This window comes from Pecten maximus, chromosome 4 (assembly GCF_902652985.1).
Source record: "Pecten maximus chromosome 4, xPecMax1.1, whole genome shotgun sequence".
Lineage (NCBI taxonomy): Eukaryota > Metazoa > Mollusca > Bivalvia > Pectinida > Pectinidae > Pecten > Pecten maximus.
In genome coordinates, this window is record NC_047018.1 from 49217856 (window position 1) to 49233395 (window position 15540).

Here is a 15540-nt window from a genome sequence, read left to right on the forward strand (position 1 = left end):
GTTGGGAGCCTTTTGGGTGTTTGGTCTCTTGTTGGAACAACTGAGCACCGAATGGGACTGTCCACACTGGAAACACGAGTGCTGGTATGGACAGGATGGTTTGGCACATTTGCCTTTTTTGTGGAACATGTAGCAGTGGCCATTTGGTATTCGAGATTTGTGTCTGGCACGAAACCCCTTTGAGTTATCCCGAAAGGGCTGGTCACTGTTGGAAAATGACACTTGTCTAGGTGTATTTGCCATTACCCAGTACTCTCTATGGAACTCTCCCCAGTGAATGGACCTCACCTCAATATCCCTTCTTACTTGTTGGTCATATTCCAACCAAGCCATACCCGTTCGCCTGTTCGCCAAATCTCTAACCAACTAATCGTGCTTGATGACCTGTGGGATTTACTTAGGAAATCTTTCTGAATAAATGGCAACAAACCTCAAAAATGCTGTTGTCCACTGCTCAATATTATTGAGCACCATTTTTTGTTTAGATTTTGTCACTTTGAATTGTGACCGACCCGTACTCTGAAAACTAATCGAGTCAGAGGTGAACGGCTTAGTTTGTGGAAGCAGTTTGGCCAAATCAATATACTTGTTTTGCCATATTTTGTTTTTCAGTTTACCATCAATTTGACTAGCGATGGGGCAAGATAGACGAGCAGAAGAAGGGGTATCTAACTCATTATCTGAACTAGTATCAGAGCCACTATCACTACTGCTGCTGCTGCTACTACTGTCATCAGAGTCTGTACCTGATACAACTGGTGTTGGTGATATGCGTCGCCTTTTTTTACTTTTTTTTCCCAGCCTTTAGGCTTGTCTCTAGCCTCCAACGTGGACAGAACTTGTGCCGTGATGGCCTGCACCATTGCAGCCTGACGTTGATCATCAGCCCCAGCTAGGTCAGGCTGTTCCACCTCATCGCTTCCATCAGACAAATTGACATTTTGTTGGGCTGATCCAGCTGCTGCTGAAGGTCGTTTCCGTTTAGCCACAGCATTAAGGTTTCTCCTTGATTCTCGAGTTGTCTCAACTGCTGCTGGGTTTCTTTTTTTCTGTTTCATTGTTGTTAAGGGTTAGGCTCATCTCCTGACCCCCTTTGTTTTTAAGGGTTAGGCTCATCTCCTGACCCCCTTTGTCACTGCATGTCTTCTTCCTGACCATGCTGTTACTGTAATGACAATAACAAACATTTAAGAGAAGTTTAATACCTACTAGTGGTCACAACATATCGTTTAACTGACCACACTCATGTCCAAAGTGACATATTGCTCTAATGGACATATTCTTTTCAATGACATTAAATTATGTTCAATGACTATTTGGACTAGCTGGTTATCTTTGAAATACTGTAACAGTGTGATATTGTTACTGTTAACAAACTTGGCCAGACTATCGTTGTTCACCATACAACATTTACAAATTGTATGTAATAGTGTGTTGTAATGTTTGTTCTTATGGAGTTAACAAGCAATCACAAATAATCTTAGTGGCTCTGTACTCATTATAAAAATTATGGCCTGAAATACTTCACCAAGTATATAATCATACTGCAAAACTGTTACAAGCACATGACCATACACTGGCCTTGACTGAGGTTATCAATAAACTCTCATAAATACAAAAGTGTTTTTAATTGTGCATATAATACCTGCACTTCTAATATGGTATGGCCTGAAAATGCATATCTGGTGAACTATTAGGTGTATCATCATAACCCATAATTAACCTGTAAAGGTTAACATTTACACCTGTTTTATATCCAACCAGAGCATTTTACAGAATTCACTCTGCCCCCTGACCCAGGGAGGTCATATATCAATTCACACAGAGTAATCATATTTGAACTGTTATTTGCACAATATTTATATACTTTGTACATGTAGGAGGTGGAATCCCTAAGGGAAATGATAAAAACCCACCTTACAAATCCAACTGCTTCAATGCTGATATCAAGGCACCTCTCAAATTATTATAATATTTTTTATTGCCTTCTGTGTTGAGGTGGACACCATCAGAGTCATAAACCTTCTGCTGGCTTGCTGCTGACCAAAATCCAGTCAGTCTAAAAAATTTTACCCCATCCCTGCCTTTGATGTATCTGTCTAGCAGACGATTAAGATCATCTGCCTTTACATTAAACAACACCGTATCCACTGCATAGCGAATGGGTCTGGAAGGGGGGAGTCGGTGCAACATTTGCATCACTATCACCTGTTTGACTGCATACTTGTAACGTAATGCCACAATCAGGTCTACCAGTTGACGAAACACATCCTCTACTGATTTTGTCTGATCACACAAATCATTTGAAGCTGTCTGTAATAATACAATATCTGGTTGATAAGCCTCCACTAGTGGTAAGGCCCTCCTCTGAATAGTATGAATCCGAGCCCCCCCCCCCCCCCCCCCCCGTAGCCCTCACAATAAACATGCACTTCACTCGGGCTTAGATTAAAATTTCCATTAACCCGAACATCTGTTGAGGCGTGTACAAAATCACGTATCCTTCGTACAAATTAATATCCTAACAACATTACTGTAAGAACCATGATAGCGCCCTATTGATTCAAGTCTGTTTATAAACAAAGGCTACAAATATTGGCGGGCTACTCGTGACCCACTTCGCACGAAGATGTAAACATTCTGTACTTACTCGAATTAATTCAGGGGAAATATTCCCTTACTCACACTCTTCGTACACAAATGCTGCCTACGGTTCCGTTTCAATTCTTTTGGAACGTCAGTTGGCTGTATATATTAGCAAAATACTAGGATGAACCAATTTTCCTGGCAGTGAAAATTTTCTGTAGTAGTCACGTGATCATCCAAATCAAAACATCACGTGACTATCCATTCTGGGAGATACTAAAAGCCGGAATGGAAAATCTTAACAATCCGGAAACTATACACTTAACTAATAACAAAACCGGACTACTATATCAGTCGGGAAACTCACTAATTACATATCAAATAGATGATATAAATTACTTTATGTTTTACATAAATCCAATTATAACATACATGATTCAAGTAGCCTGTGCTACAGTTTGATATACCATGTGACATACTCCCCTTACCAGTGATAGTAAGGGTATTTCATTCATTGGGTTGTAAATCATTAAAAATATGTGTAAATGATTATATACATATTTGCTATGAAATTCTTTAAATATACCCAATCAAGGATCAACAGGAGTGTTGAAAATAACTTCATCAAGCTTCTTCCAACATCTTTTGAAGCATAAGCAATCAATCATCACCAAACATCTTCATGTTGCAACTACAGCCTGTATTTATCTGAATACCAATGGAAATTGAACTGTTAAGATTAAAACATGAAACAAATGTGTTTAAGAAATTAAAATGAATAGAAGTCGGTTTAGACTAAATCTTGATTATGTTTTTTAAACCTTTAGTCCTATACGTGAGGAATGTTTTTTAAACCTTAAGTCCTATACGTGAGGAATTACGTTCTTGACAAATGCTAAAACATGAATATTGAAATACAATATTCCCACAATAGGTATATGCGGTATCTGTTTATAACAGTAAATACCTCGGTTCTCATTCAGATGTTACAATAATGACATTCGATACTCACAGTGAAAAAAAATCACCTAAAAAGACAGATAGAAATAGTCTTAATTACATTACGTAAATAAATATAATATATATACACACTGTATGAAGATAACAGGATAAGACTATCCACTGTATGGGTAGAGATGCCATGCTGGGCCCATAACCCGTGACTGAAGGGAAGGGTCTGTCCCCCATGGTGACCATATGGTACAGGAGACATCCTAACTTAAAGATAGTTTAAGAGGTTGTGTTTGTTTGATATTGAAAACAATAAATAACTTAATAACTATTTTAATATGGCTTATAATAGCCATACCATTAGACGCAGTAAGTGGTCTAGAATTTATACAGTTTTATAATTCAATAGACAACATAGTTTAGAAGCTGTGTAGATTTTACTGAAATGTACAGTAAATGGAAGTCTGTATTTCTAAGGTAGCATTTTTACTTAATAAGAGCGCCGAAGACGCCCGAGCGAAGCTCTCCAAATACTGGAAAACGGTACCTCCAGCAAGAGTTGCCTCCCTTCCCATACATACGAACAAAGAAAATCGTATGGTCCAAAAAACTGGTACCGGAATGGCTCAAAACCGGATGTAGTATTCCCATGGGTAAAAATCTTGAACAATATCAACACAAAAGTCTCACTATAGTGTTTAAATATTAGTTATATATGACTGTTGTTCTCAGATGAAAAATAAATAACAAAACAGCGGTATGTTTTCGCTTTTATTTTTATCATGTCGTCCGTAACCGATCGGGAATTACCGAATGTCATCGTCTCCATTCACGTCTGACCTATACTGTACATTGTACACAACAAGACATGCGAGTATGTTGGAATTAAACTCAGTTTAGGGTCCATGTAATTATTTTTGTATGTGGTTCCAGTCTGATCTGATCAAAGGTAGGCATTTGCCGATAACACTGTTATGATCGATTCTATCGTAAATATTTAGGTAGCCTTGTCGATTTATTTTCTCAGCGTTAACGTTAGGCTTACGACAGGCACATAATTTACATTGTAAACAATAGCATGCCGAAAGACAACTAGGCTAGGCATATGCATTGGAAACAAGTGCATATCGGTTACGTCCCAGCTTTTGTATTGTTAGTTACAGATGATACGATGTGTCGGACTCGCATTGTTTATTATAATTAGAAGTAGGTTATATTATCTACAGCACAAGGGGCTAGTAACCATTTAAAATGTGTCCGAGTGAGGGCCTACATGTACTAGGCTACTGTATAGTATATAAAAAGCCCATGGATAACCCTAGATTTGTATCATTTATGATGCAGGCTTAGTACATGTGTAGTTAGTCTACATTAGTCAGTAGAAATAAACAGATTAACAAGGCAAATATGAAGGTTGTACAAAAAATAATGATTGAATTTTAAATGAAATTTATCTGAAAAATGCCTGGCATATTCTTAAATGACCCTGGCAGTTAATTATATAATGAGACTCAATTTAGAGGGACATTCCTTCTTTCAGATATCAGAACCATGTACATTTTTACTGATGAAATCCACTTGTGAACAGGGAAATGAATCAATGCCAAAATGTACAGAAAAATGATGAATCCTGCAAAAATACTGACTGGCTTTCAAGTAAAAAGTGATATTTGGGTAGGAATGAAGAATGTTTAGGACTTAGAATTTGGAGAACTTGTGTTAATTACCCTGCGAGTCAAACTGTTTGATTTATGTAAATTAAAGATTCCAAGATTTACTATTTGGGAAAAAATCATATTTTCGAATAAGTTTAATTTTGATGACCGTTACCTTTGAATTTAAACTGATGAAGGAATGACCTATGAAATGAAGTAAACCGAATTTAAACCAAATTTATTACAATGTTTATGAACACATGTACAGTGTAATATGATTAAAACCTTATAAACAACTGCTGTTAATTTCCAAAGCCTGGAAGATTATATAATTTCTATAATTATTTTGTAATTACATCATACAAGTAATTACAAAATTACTAAAGAAGAGTCTATGGTGTTGACTCTTAGTAGGTTTAACTTCTTAAATTCTTACGCCCTACCTGCTTAGCGCTCAGCAAATAAGGAGTGGGACGACTGGTTCGCCCGTTGTCAGTTTAATGTGACCGGATGGGGTGTGCTGCTGGGTGTCTTCGGCAGTATGCTTCAGTGAGGTAGCACTCTAAATCGGCAAAAGATCCGGCCTATCAAAAGGAGACTTAACACGAACAGACCGCAGCCTCCCTAAACACACATACGCACTCACCACACTCATACATGTCGCACGCACGGGAGGCCGTCCTTAAATGACCTTAGTGGTTAATAGGACGTTAAACAAAATAAACCAATAAACCACTATTTAAATCCCACATTTGACAGTGTTATTGAGTTGCATGCTGTCAGATTGAATTGAAACTGGTGAGGGTACTGATACAATCATATATACTGTTTTACATGCACCTATCAATCATTTAGAGGATTTTTTTCCAGGTTCACATATTTTTGGTAAAATAAAATACTAACAGGTAATTTTGTGAAGTTATGTTAAGATTCACTTTAAACTGTGTTATAAAAGCAATATTAATCTAATTGAAACTTAAATGTCTTTACAGATTCACACATTTTGGCCTCAAAACTGAATTTTGAGAATTTTCATTAAAGTTCAGTTTTCACCCTATCTCAATGTCTCACTGAACACTTAATTACTGATATTATTTAATTACTTAAACACTACTCCATAAATTGAAAGATGTTACTGATAAAGCGGGAAAGACAAGATGTATAATTCTGTATAATTCTTGTTATATAAGGCCTTTTGATGACTTATCATATATGCACGACCTTGTGATTTTCGTAAATCTGCTAATATAATGAAAAAATTACATATATTACATAAACATATATATATACACGTATACAAGGGACAATTAGATTAACTGCTCTTCCAAGGCTTTGCCTTCATTTATATCATTGGTTTTATATAATTTCTATATCAGTAGAAAATAGAAGTCCTCTTTTAGATACAACTCTTATATTGTTTGTAAATAGTGAAGTTTGTTTGCTGTGACAAATGAAACTGGTGTAATAAATACAAACTAGTCCTGTCAAGCAATATCCAGAGATCCCTAGGGAGTCTGTACTGGGTGTCCACCGCGAGGGACGAGCTGAAACTATTAAGTAAGGGCTAAGAGCCCAAAATAGGGAGAATCAAAAGAATCTAGGATTACAAAATAAGGGATTCCAAAAAAGGAAGATTCCATTAGAAGGACTATATCAACTAGAAGGAGGTTTTCTTGGATACTTTAATATTATATTCAGACTCTGGTTTAGAGTCAACAGTGAACATTTAAGTTTCAAGTATGGACGATATATATGGGTGTGACTGAGAGCTGTTGGACAATTATGTACCTCAATATATGTTTTCAGGTTAATAGTTAAAATCAAACATGAAGAATGGCAGCCGATGGACTGGTGCGATATTTTGTTACATCATCATAGAGTTTGGTTTGGTTTATTTTGTTTAACGTCCTATTAACAGCTAAGGTCATTTAAGGACGGCCTCCCGTGCGTGCGACATATATGCGTGTGATGAGTGCGTGTGTGTGTTTTTGGAGGCTGCGGTATGTTTGTGGTAAGTCTCCTTGTGATAGGCCGGATCTTTTGCCGATTTAGAGTGCTACCTAACCGAAGCGTACTGCCGAAGACACCCAGCAGCACATCCCACCCGGTCACATTATACTGACAACGGGCCAACCAGTCGTCCCACTCCAAATATGTTGAGCGCTAAGCAGGAGTAGCAACTACCATTTTTAAAGACTCTGGTATGTCTCGGTCAGGGGACAGAACCCAAAGCCATCCTCACAAGGGCGAACGCTCAACTAAAGGCCAAAAGCGAGGCATTGTCAAGGGAGCCATTAGAAAGAAGAAAGTTAAGAAAGAAGAGGAAAGATAAGATCCCAAATTTTGTCGCCTCTTACGATCATGCAATGGGGCAGCAGGTACAATTCTTACGCCCTACCTGCAGGGTAACCTCTTTCGATCATGCAATGGGGGCAGCAGGTAATAAGTACGCCCTGCCTGCAGGGAAATATATTGGCGGTACTATTTGTTCTTATTCAAATTTGAAAATAAACATATTAGATATGAAAGGTTTAAGATAATTATTATCATTTGAATAATTTTTTAAATGTTAATAACATCAAGCGCTGTGGAAAGCCTACCGGAATTTCCAACGTCGTCTGTGACAATGGCATCTGACGTGAAAGTGTTTGATTCCTATATATTTGTAATGATGTTGAAATAAATACTAATTGCCAGTATATCATCACGAAGAAATTGAGAAATTTTGACGTAAAATGTAAGTACAGAGGAAGTCAATTAATTTGATGGGATCAATCTTTTTTTTTCACTTAAAATGTATATATGGACATTTCTTTTTTTCTTTTTGGTTCCGATAGAGTGTTTATTTAGACCATCCTTTATTAATTGTGTGTTATATATTAAGAAAACTCGTCCTGTGTAGGGAATGTCCATTTGTAACACTAGATAAAGAAGTTAATCTGCATTAGATAACATTACCATGATAACACCGACTAAAGGAATAAACAGGGGATTCCACACGATCTAACAGATAAATGATAGATGCATGCTGTTAATGTCTATATATCCGTATCAATTAATATTACTATGATTTATATTCCTAGTGTCCGGATTGCATCACTTGATGACGTAAAATATGGACATCATTCCTTACGAAATACTATATCTTTCCGGTACATTAGAAGGATGAAACAAAATACAAATAAAACAGGAGATGTCCATTAGGTGGATAAAGCAAATTAAAAAGAAAATGTAAGGAAGGTAGGGCGTAAGAGTTGTACCTACTGCCCCCCACCCACCCCCATTGCATGATCGTATGAGGCGACTAAATTTGGGATCTTATCTTTTCTCTTCTTTCTCAAAACTTTCTTCTTCCTAATGTCTCCCTTGACAATGCCTCACTTTTGGCCTTTAGTTGAGCGTTCGCCTCTGTGAGGAAGGCTTTGTTCATGTCTCGTGTAATGTACCCATTATCGTGATTTATTTCAATAAAATATTAAAAATAGTTCTGCAAAATATTTTCCAATAAAACACCAGTCAATGGAAAGGTGAGTACTTATATTAATTTCAAAAAATACATTCATGTTAGTTTCCCATGTTTTGGGTGAAGCATCCTGGCTTGTTTGTGAAGAATCAAATTGTTGAGTCATGGCTCCGAGAAGACACGTAATGTCCGCCTTTGAACGAAACATCTTTCGGCAAAACGACATTTATTTTCACGTGTTTCTGTAACCCTTTGGCGTGCTGAATATTATGTTTCTACAAATTTGCTCATTTTGTCTTATATTCCCCAGTAAAACAACAAAAAACAAGAATAAAAACAAAAAATGACGTACGTTGTATCTGTCGTCTGATTAAAAGCGCTTACACGACCATGATCAGTCAAGCGACTCGGAACACAAATGGTTCAGGGACTTAAAAACAACATACAGCGATAAAGACAATTCTTAACTGAGAAAATGAACATTTAAATCCTAAGTACTTAAAAACTACAATGGCAGTTCTTAGCCGAGGACATCAACATTTTTAAGCAAAGTACTTCAAAACTAAAATTTATTTTCATCATCTGTATCAATAGTGATCATGTAACCTATCCAATTTAGTTACTTGTGGCCTTCGACCAGCCAGTCAATAAAACAACAAACATAATTTACGATATTTACAGCAACAGAATAAACTATTTAAGTATGGCAAAATATGTTATTTTTTTATGTATAATCATCCGTCGCACGCACGGGAGGCCGTCCTTAAATGACCTTAGATGTTAATAGGACGTTAAACAAAATAAACCAAACCAAACCATCCATATGGAAAAACATGTATTTGTTAGGGACGACTTAGTTTAGCGCAATCCTATTCAGACAAGTTAAATTTATACAGGTTTTGTAGATTTCAGCACTTTCATCTTCCAATTCTTTATCTGTATATGCCCTTTTCTTGTCTAACTGGTCTTCGTTCCTTCTCGCCGTTGACTTTGCTTTTCCCTTTTCTTTTTTCGTTTCCTTCCTTCGTTCTGTCTTCCATTTTCTTCTTGCAATTCCTGCCCTTTTTTCGTCTTCTTACTTTTCCTTTAACTCCAGCTGCTCTAGCATTTTGTCCCCCGTGATTACGCGAGCTTCAGTCACTACTTTCCTTTTCTTTTTTGGTGGCTGACTAGATAAAGGAATGATAAATAAACTTTGCAGCTCCTTTGGTAGCTTTTGAATCTGTCTATCACAGTTACAAATCTGTGACGATTTCCCCCTCAGATTCAGCATATCAAGTACTTCAGATAAAACGTGCATTTTCAGTAAATCATGAATTTAAATCTAATATATTCCATTCAATGCTATAAATTATTATAATTTTACATTTGGGAGGGTAGTGACAGCTAGCTGAATGCATTGAACTTCTTTGGTATTATGCAATAGTCTATTCCTGTTTTAAATCGATCATAATTCAGGTCAGCGCTGTAGTATCTAAAATGGCAATAACGAACCAATTTACAAGAAAATAAGTTATATGCTTTTTTATTATGTTTATTTCATTTAATTTCAAAATATCCTAAATATAAAGTGAATTATGAAAAGATAATGGTGTTTATTTCATATCAATTTAATTTGTCAGTGAATATACATTGAGGGGTTGGGATGTTGCTGATTCATTAGCCTAAGTTTTTAGCTGTTGTCTGTTTATCGGGAATCCTCGTTCCCCCATATATACGATGTAATTAACCATGACTGTTTCCTCTTTGGAAGACAGCAGGTGACCTGGACCAAACTTTCACGTGATGCTTTCGATTTTCCCGGTAACACGGTCTACAATTGTTTGTCTTGGTACGCTGAATTCTCTCGAGGCTTGCGAGGGGTTTAATTTGCCGGTCCTTACCGCTCCCACCGCACGTATAAGATGACTTTGCTGGTAGTTTTTTTTTCATCTAGAATAAATCTGTTTCCTTTTTGTAATTTGGCTGTTGAACCATATGTATTTTGCATGCAATTTTCATCAAAATAAATCACAAAAAAAGGCATCATGAACTCAAGCCAAATATGATTATTTTAAATATCTTATCATTGCTCGCATGCAATTTGCAGATGGCAATATATAATAAAACCGTTTTACAAACAAAACCCTTCCTTCAAACAATAACATTACTTCTATCTCGAAGACATCCATGTTGTTTAGACTACTTCTGTCTCGAAGACATCCATGTTGTTTAGAGCCAGGGAAAGGGCGAAAACTGCCTGTAATTTGGTCCTTAAACTTTGTCATTTTATATATACTAGTATACTGGTAGAGTACATTGAATACACTATCTTTACATTCGTATTGATAGAAAACCAGATTCCTATGGTTAGCATGGTTTTATGATTTTTACTTTTGGACTCCATAGCCATTATATAGTTATGTTTGCTTTGTGAACTTAAAATATAAATCGTATGCTTCATTGAACTCAAAGTTTTAACAGTAAACAATGCAGCCCACAGGAAACATTTTAGCTACAGTCGATACAAGAGGTGACAAAAATATTTCTTTACAAAAAGATAACGTTTCATTTTAGTTATCTATTCCTGACATTATTTTGTGATCGTGTCTGAACATATTTACACAGTATAGCTCCCTTCAAACCAGTCTCAATCAGTGTCTTTTGAACGCTGGAATGGCGTTGTGTTGTCAAGTAGCTAGATGAGTAAATGATGCTTATAGCACAATAAAATGTATACCGTGCTCCCCCTGGGTATTGTAAGGTTTTCCAGGTAAGACACATTTAAACATAGCAATGTTTTGTATTGATTTTTTTTTCAAATAAAAATGTGTTTGATCAATAATTACCGTCTGCGCCTCCATCTTTGTCAGCAGAAACGTAAAAAAATATCGCGCGTGCTTTGTCGCGCCATAAAGTTCACGATAATGGGTACATCACGATAATGAGTCGCCAACAAGTAACCAAAGGGGAAAGTTTGAAATAGATGATGTTATCATAATTACCATTTCATTTCCTGTACACAGGGAAGCTATGGAGGGCGAGTCTTGAAGAACTAAAATATTAACGTAATGTATAGAATTAAAACTTCTTCCTGACCTTAGGCCGATATAATTAGTGCTTTTCACCAAACTTCTGGGTGATTTTGTGGATTCTTAACCTCAAACAGTTATGATCATAGTATTTACTGTGCAAAATTGGTGATAGTATGGAACTATTAACAATTTCGATTCGGCCACAATGACGTCGTTACTTAAAATTGACTACTATTACTATAATTCAAGAACCGTCCATTTTCCGTACATCTTTCATGTAATTTTATTATTTGTTGGAAATCTTTGGGTCAATTGTTTCCAATTACACGTTATTACAAAAAAAGTCAAAAACAATATCGGGCGCTGGATTTACTTGAGACTTTAAACACAATTAGAAAACTGGTTAGAAAAATGCAATTGATACAAGCATATCATTCAGGTACTAACCGAGCAGGTAGGGCGTAATAATTGAATAGAAGATATAACGACAAGGTCATAAATAGACGACACAAAGACATGAGCCCGTATTCATCAAATTGTGCTAATGCTCAATTCTGTACTCCGGTGAGAACGTACTCAAAAAGCGTATTCCTCCAACTTTCTTAAAACGTTCTCAGCTGAGTACGGTTACTAAGATAACTCTCTAATGTTTGGAGTTTCGTTTCATGTATCGCGGTAAAACGCGCACCTGTCCTCGGAGCAGACGATACTAAATACCGCAATATTGAAACGGAATGGCGGAACCAAGGAAAAAAGGGCAACATGGCCGTCACTTCAAGAGGCAACACTGACCCAAGCAGTACATTCCATCGAGAATATACTGTTTGGATCACTGTCCGGACCAGGATCACAAAAAATAATAAAGTGTGGTGACATCTGGGGACTACCAGAATTGGTCAATTTACAAGATGTAACAAACTCTGTCAATGTTTTTATCTGAGACTTGATGTCATCAAGTTCAGAACGTGATAAGGTACAATCACTCTTTTCCATTCGAGGGGAAGGTGAACCACTTTTCTCAGCTACACAAACACTTAAGTATTGTTTTTGGGCGGAATCAACACGAAGATAGCTGTAGCGTTATCCAGCGGTATCCAGTGACATCACCGTGAAGGTCAGTGCAATTTGAGACACGTACAAAAAATGCGAGAGCTGGAGGAAGGCCTTCCATAACCTGAATTAACATGTCTCTCTCACCTTTCCCCCAAACGCTTTCCTCGTTGTAGGAGTAGACTGAAAATCCTCCAGAGGCTGAGCTGGCAAAAGGAGTAGTTTCTGAAATGTCGATGAAGCAGCAATAATGGCAGGATTAAGATTGTTTTCGCTGACATACCGTGTGACAAAGGCCTTTCTCAATCCGTCCCATGATAATTTCGTATCGGCTGATTGTGTATCATACCAGGTTAATGCCGGTCCTGCCGAATGCAAATGGAAGGCTGCTATTTTACGTGCTGGCGTTGGGTCCAAGTATAGGCCACTGAAGGTGGTGTAACTGTCAAACTCAGATAAAAACTTGGAGGCATCTTTCTCTACATACCCGTGAAATTTACTGAGGTGCACTTTTTCTGTCGACATGGCAGGTATTACAAATACTGGGGAGGCACTTGCACCAAGTTGATTGTCCCCGGATTGGTTCTCATAATCTGAGTTTGGAGGGTGAGGTTCAGCAGTCTGTTCATGGCCATGGTCAACAATATGAAACAGCTTTGATGTTGAGGGGCGAGATCGTGAGAGCTCCCATAATAAGATGAACGTTCTGGTGTTGGGCAGGTGAATATACCTTGTAGATGGCGACTAGGCGTCGAGATGTCGTCACGATGCATAGTGAGGGGTTTATCTGTTTATCGTTACAATGTAATCACTAATCAGCACTTGAGCAGGACAAACAACTTCTTATTTACCATCGAAGGGCAAGGAATGGACAAAAGCAATCGGGGTTACCATCACTATCGTGTACTTATCAGATCATCCACACTGACAGACAAAAGTTCATGAAAAGTTCTATGTCAGGGTTGACATATGTGTGTTTGTTCTGTTTATCTCTCTCAAATCAAAACCGGAAAACGTGGTTACAGAGTGAATTAATTACAACAATGCCAGATCCGGACCGTATATCCGGAATTTAAATTATTTCGCCTATTCCATCTATCTAACCGTTAATATTGTGTTTACAAAACAAAAAAACAGAAAGCAATCACCTTGAAAATTGATATTATAGTGGTATGTTTATGCCGGGAATATATATCATTTTACAGCTATTACGTAATCAATCAGTAGCCATAATATTAGGCTCCAGGTATTATCTTATTGACGCCTGCTGCTAATTTTAGCATTGTTCATAGTGCACTATGACTTCAGCTCTAATGATGTTATTTCTAGATGTTTGCCGCTGTCTTAGTCCTGCCCTGCAGGTAGGGCGTAAGAATTGTACCTGCTGCCCCCATTGCATGATCGTAAGACCGGTCTTTCTTCTTCCTAATGTCTCCCTTGACAATGCCTCACTTTTGGCCTTTAGTTGAATGCGTTCGCCGCTGCGAGGAAGGTTTTGGGTTCTGTCCCCTAGCCGAGACATACCAGTCTTTAAAAATGGTAGTTGCTATAATTTTGTCCAGCATCTCCACCTCCGCGGTCTACGAGGCCCGCTAGCGGGATGACATCGGCGAGTGGAATGTCATCATCACTCTCGGAGTCCAGCTCAGACAATTCAAGATCGGATCCACCGAAATTGTCTAATTCTTGGGTCCCAGCCCCTTTTTCCTCGTCTGATGCTGTATCAGCATTCACAGTCCATGCACTCGCCGCCATGTTGTTTACATTGGTGATGACATTCCATCACATTTCGCGGGAAATTCGAACAAATCGGGTCACATGACGTCAATTGTGTACTTTTCGCCTATCAAAATCTTTTGTTATGAACCGAGGGATTCATTTTTTTGTGTAAATTTATTGGATAGTTCATCTGTCGTCTGCTACAGCCAGCTAATCATCAATTAGATAACATAACATCCCTTGTCGTGTGTATACGAGAACTGGGATGAGACGTCACATTTTCCTGTCGTCTGTATACGACAACGGGGACCAGGAAGCACGTTTTTCAATCGAATCGGGGCAGCAGGTACAATTCTTAGGCCCTATTTGCTCGGCTGTTTTTAGCATTTAAAGTGGCCGCTCAGTGCCCGATTGTTCAAAACTATATTTGTAATTATGCAGTATTATTTAGTGTTTGTTAGCTCACTTGCCCAAATGACTTGATATTAGGCCTGTAGCATGCTGGGATATAGAGCTACCAAGTTTGTTTAAGTCGATGACCTTGACCTTTTTTTCAAGGTTAATTTGATCAAATGGGTTAAAATCTTCGAATGACTTATTCTCAATAACCTTAGAGGAAAGCCTACACTACTCAGTAGTGTCTTGTTAAGTTCTTTTTTTATTTTTATTTAAGGTGTCTTACACTCATATTTCTGTGTCGTATGGTTTCACAGATATTTTAAATGTAATGAACAATCAGATTTGCTTCATAAATCATAAATTGAATAATTCATATTTCATGAAATTGTTTCAATGTATCTCATTGCTAAAATTAAATTTTATATGGTGTTTTGTACAATTCTATGCCATTCAGCAGTTAAAATAACACATTTATTTTACACCTTTTATGCAATTGTTTCATTTAAGCATTGATTTCTTTTTTTGGTTTCATTGGGTATGAAAAAACAATGTTTGCAAACTGTATGAGAATGCTTATTTGTAATTAAAGGCGATACTGTTAATTAAAAATTAAAGAGAAAATTTATGTAATGTGATGAGTGTGTATGTGTGTTTTGGGAGGCTGTGGTATGTTTGTTTTAAGTCTCCTTGTGATAGGCCGGAT